Genomic DNA, 6,000 nt, shown 5'->3' with positions numbered 1-6,000 from the left:
CTCCGTTGCTAAGCGACGAGCGATTGTTATTTGAAGGTATTCAAGTTGACCGAAAATTACACGAATCCACAAGGTTAGGTTCACATATGAGTACACTACGGTGCACATTTTGCAGGGCACGCGAATAACTCAATATCCATATTTATTTTTTTATTCTATTAATTCCAAAATTTCATAGCAGTCGGACGTGTAATATCAATGGCAAATTGTGCTCAACAGCTGACTTGTGATAGCTCCATCTTCGAAGGGGCACCGTCGGGTGATCGGTTTGATCAATTTTCGCCATAGAAGCTGTACTATGGTCATCTAAATATTATTAAAATGCGATTTTGGGAAGATTTTTGTCGAGCCCTCCCAAATATGGAGTTCTGACTGCCCAATAGCGAGATAAAAAATGAAAAACTTATTTCCAAACCGTGTTAAGTCTAAAACCACATGTTTCTCATTTACTTGTGTGATGCAATCACAATTGCTCTGACAAGTTTGACATGAGTTGTACCATCAACAAGCCTGGTTAACAATATGCAGACTATTGTTCTCATTTCTGCTTTTAAGCGGCTTCTGAAGACGTACTTTTCCAAATGTGTAATTATTGTTGTTGTTTTTATATTGTTTTTCTTATGTTTTTTGTTTTGGAGCAAAAGCGCTGTGTTATTTGTAGAGCGCTATAGAAATGTGCTTTAATAATAATAATAATAATAATAATAATAATAATAATAATATTTGGGAAACAAAGGCCACGCACAGTATTGTTACTGTGCGTTTGCTTTGTAATGGTGCATCCAACTGATTTTATTTCACCACAACCCATTGCAATATCGAACAGGTAAATCAGAAACATGCATTTGTGGATTTAACCATGGATATTAGACACATCCCTGATTTAACATAGTTGAGCTGTTTTCAATGAGGTTTATCTTGGTTTAATTAGGGGTTCATTCATAGGATTGAGGGCATGATCGCTGTTTATGCCCGAGGCGTGAGCCGAGGGCATAAATCAACGATCATGCCCGAAATCCTATGAATGAACCCCGTTCATACATACCCAACATTCTGAACATTGTTAGCAATCCAAAACAAATGAAAATAAAAAGGTTTACAAGTTTAAATAACATTTTCATACCGTTTTCCTTCAAAAATTGGGAGAAAATGAGTAGGCCTACTTGCAGGAAACAGCTCGTGAGGTCAACGGCCGGGAGTCAACGCGTTCATCTCTTGCGCTCCGCGTGTGATGGGCGCGGTGACATGCGCGTGTACGCAACACTAGCAAATCGTGGATCGCGTTAATTGGGTTCCAACGCTGCGTGACGCAGCTTGTTTATGCCCTGCGTACTGGTCATAGACGGTATTTATGACCAACAAAAAAGGGCGCAAATCCAATCAGAAATGTCGTTATATCGTGAGTATGTATGAATGGGGTTTAAGTCCTGCAAAGGTCGTGGTGAATTCTGCTGTAGACATAACTGCATAATGACTTATATATTTTTTGCAGCATTCATACTTACACATTTAAAAGCGTACTGCTAACCGTCCAGCGCATATTATTTGGTTAACTTCCTATGCACACTTGACGTGGCGAGCTTATACGCGATAGTTAACGCATTCAGGGGGTACTACACCCCTCGATAAATTTGTGTCTATTTTTGCATTTTTCTCAAAAACTAATAACACAGTGGTAACAAAAGTTATGTATATTATAGGGGCAAGAAATCCAATTACTACACTGGAATTTCAGTGACCCAAGACACGCGGTTTGTTATTTATGATAAGAAATAAGGTACCGCTAGGATGTACCTCGTTTCCTATCATATATACTGAAACTCTTGTCTTGAGTCACTGAAATTTCAGTGTAGTAATTGGATTCCTTGCCCCAAAATTATACATAACTTTTGTTACCAGTGTGTTATTATTTTTTGAGAAAAATGCAAAAACAGTCACAAATATACCACAGGGGTGTAGTACCCCCTTAACGGAACCTTGCAATAGATTATAGCCCTCTTTTCAATCGTAAATCATACAACACCAATATCACATGTATCATATTCTAATCATCATATAAATAGCTTAACATACTTTGTCACATCGGATAAAAATAAACTACGAGTGAGTAAGTAATCACTCATACTTTTAAGTAATTAATTTTCCAGTTTTATCGACTTGGAAATAGTCACTGAAAGTAACTACTGAAAACACAATGATCCTTGTCTTACTTATCTGCAATAGCAATATATTATTTTTATTTTCTCATATTTGCTTGCCATGTCTCCAAAAGCGACGGAACCCCGGGGACGGAACGCGTGAATATATTAATAATTTGTGAGTGAGAGTCTTTTCAGGGAAAGGAGGCTGCCCGAAAATACCATTTAATCTTGATCCAATTCCGCTTTTGTACGCGTCAGTGATCAAGAAATTCATGTGAATAGATTACTCATATAAGTTGTAAACAAAGGGCAAACCTCAAAAAACGTGCTTAGTTTTTTTAAGGTTATCAACTATTTTAAACCCTTGTGATTTGGTAGTTCACAGCATCGTGTGAATGGTAGTGAGTGGGCAAAAATTGCATGATCATAACATAGCGAGTGTATAGAAGAGTTCAAATATCACAAATATACTTTTGTAGGTCCAGTGGTTCTTGAGTTATATTGTAAAACGGCTGAAACAACAACACTTTTGTAAAACGTACATAATTCATTCATAACAATAAATCAAGCAAATTTTCAAAACATATGATTTGTATAATGAACGTTTCCAAAACATCAAAGTGTTATTTTTTAATAATATATTGATTTCGATAATGAAAATCGATTTTTTGGCTGCTTCGACCAACTATACCTCGTCTACCCTTAATGCGCCTGTCACACTACACCGAATAGGTCTTCCGTACAAGAAACGGATGGTATTTTAGTAAATCCGTTGTTGTTCGTCAATGATCGTTTTATGTTCTTTTTTATGTCCTGCTATCATCCGCCAAATGCGTTTCGTGTTAGGTGATGTTCGTTAAGTCCGTCGGCAAGTTTTGTGCATGTACACAACTTGAAACGGAGTGTACCGAATACACATGTTCGGTATTTATCCGATGTGTATTCGTATGGTGCTGCATATTGCCGGAGTTTGTTCGCTCTCCTTTCGTTCATGTTCGTTCTTTGTTCGTTGCACTCGGCCCGTGTTCGTTGCAAATACGTTCCTGTGAGGCCTTCACCACCGGATAGCATATTTTTGCATTCGGTGATGTACGTTGACCCAGACCGTGTTAGTGTCACACTACACCGGATCGGTCTTCCGTATAAGAAACGGATGGTATTTTAGCAAATCCGTTAGTGTTCGTCAATGTTCGTTTTATGTTCTTCATATGTCCTGCTATTATCCGCCAAATGCGTTTCGTGTTAGGTGATGTTTATTTAGTCCGTCGACAATACGTTTCAAGTTTTGTGCATGCACAAAACTTGAAACGGAGTGTGCTGAATACACATGTTCGGAAGTTGTCCGATGTGTGTTCGTACTGTTCTGTATATATACCCTGGGTTTGTTCGTTATTCTTTCGTTTATATACCGCAGGTGTTTGCAAAGTTTCGCAGGCGCTTGTGCCGGATGTAGGCCTATGGCGAACATGTGCATCGATCATGGGGGGGGGGGACTTTCTGAAGGGTGTGTGACGCAATATCATATTTCCCCCAGTACTTTAGTGACTGACAAGTAGAAAAAAGGGGAAAGGAGAGAAAAAGAAAAGAAAGTGAGAAAAATTGAAGAGAGAAGAGAAGAGAAAAGTTAAATTGCACGTAATTTAGTAGGCCTATGCATGTAAGTAGTATTGAGGGAGGGGCACTTTCTGAAGGGTAGAGGACGCAATATCAAATTCCTACCAATTTTAGTGATTGACAAGAAAGAAAAAAGAAGAGAACACATGGAGAAGGTATTGTACGTTATTGAGTAGGCCCAGGATAGTATATAGTAAGCCTAAGTATAGGCCTGTGATTATTATAGGCAGTGCTTAAATGTGGTTCCTTGGCCCAAAAGCCTGTGAAAATTACTGCCAGCCCGTTGATATGTAGGGCCCGTGATATTTTGTCACCAAAGTCAGTATTTAAGACGGACTTAGGTCTATTACTGACTTTAACATATCAATCCATGCATGCTTTACCTGAAATTACGAGTCTGAAGTCTTATATCTAAGTGTCAGTGGATCAGTGTAACATTTTAAATTTTGCAAATTCAGTTCGGGCCTTCTTTGTTTTTTGTTTAAGGCAATAATAGTGTAAAAATGATGCACCAAAAACAATTTTCCAAATTTTCCATTTTTAAAACCAAATTTTTACACAAAAGGTCTAGGCCTAATAATGTAAATAGGCCCTACAGTCCCCATGCAAATGGCTTCAATTGGACCTTCATTTTGAAAAATGGACAAGTCTTCCTTTTTGCTTCTGCTATGGACATCCACGTGTTATTTTTTAAACAATTGTTTATATTATACAATAATGGTGAAAACTTTTCAATGGCTTCAATTAGCTTTCGTTTCACCAATTTGCGGCTGTTTCAAACTAAAATAGTACCCAATAATAGTGCTAAAATTGATCCAAAAATGACAAATGGCTTCAATTGGGCTTTCATTGTCCAAAGGTTTCTCACCTCTATTGCCCCCGGACGCTGCATGGTTGCCCTGATATATCAGATTTGTAGCCCATTTGTACTTATTAGCCAATATTTGACCATTTTCGTCAAAGTTTTCCCCCTTAAATTTGTCTTTCCCCACTTTGTTCACCCTCTGAAAAAGTGCTTGCTACGTCACTGCCTCTAAGGGGTCAAAAACCCTCTCAAACACCCTCTCCTCCCCCACTTTTCTGATAGGGTGGACGTCCCTGTTGGTGCCACATGCCACGGATTCGCCGGTCATTTGTCGGACGTTAAACGATTGAATATAAAACGCCTGCAGGATTATTAGCGGCCACAACGCATAGAGAGACGAACGGGAATCGGACCCCCAAATCCGGACATTTGTCGGACGTTGACCCCCAAATCCGGTCATTTGTCGAACGTTGAACGATCGAATATAAGACGCCTGCAGGATTATTAGCGGCCACAACGCATAGAGAAACGAACGGGAATCGGACCCCCAAACCCGGCCAATCGTCGGACGTAGAACGATCGGATATAAGACGCCTGCATGATTATTAGCGGCCACAACGCATAGAGAGACGAACGGGAATCGGACCCAAAATCCCACCGAATCTTCTGCCGGACTGGTGATTTTTCCACCGAATAAAATATTTTTGTATTCGGTGATGTACGTTGATCCAGTCCGTCGTAGTGTGACAGACCTATAAGTGTGTACCGATTTCCAACATGCTGATTAGCTACAATCAAGGACAAATAGTTGGCACACTTTGGATGAAAAAAAGAAACGAAAATCTAGGTTAAAAAGATCTGGAAATATGTGACCCGTTATACAAGGTACCTTATGTCGGCTGCTACATGTGTCTCTTTTTCCCAATATTATTGTTGGAATAAAAATTTCAAACAATCATGACAATCTGAAGTGGCAGTCATTTCATCTATGGTAAAGAGAGCTGGAAATATATGTACATATTAATGATTATGATATATGCATTCAAAAGAAAAGGAAAAGAGTACACACAAAAATTAAGAAACCCAAATCGCCTTGAATTGCATTTGCCTTGTTAAAAAGTATTAGAAGAAAAAATGTTTTGTGCAAAAAATCTTTAAAAAAGCCTACAGAAAACAATGTTGAAAAATATCAAAAGTATCTTTTGCGGTTGGCTAAGCAAAACTATTATTGTGAAATTCTTGATCATGAGAGAAATAATCCGAAAAACACATGGAAAGTTTGTATCAAAAATAGTTCCTATACATGCCCATCAGCGATTGCAACTGAATTTTGGCCGCCCCTCGCCCCCCCCCCAAATTACGCGCATGAGGATGGTAATGAGATAAATATAATCTATTATTTGATACTATCAAAAACTCATCAACAATGAGAAGAATTGA

The sequence above is a fragment of the Amphiura filiformis genome, chromosome 18 (genome assembly GCF_039555335.1).
Source record: "Amphiura filiformis chromosome 18, Afil_fr2py, whole genome shotgun sequence".
NCBI classification, from domain to species: domain Eukaryota; kingdom Metazoa; phylum Echinodermata; class Ophiuroidea; order Amphilepidida; family Amphiuridae; genus Amphiura; species Amphiura filiformis.
The sequence above is the reverse complement of the archived record's forward strand: the minus strand, read 5'-3'. Positions refer to the sequence as shown.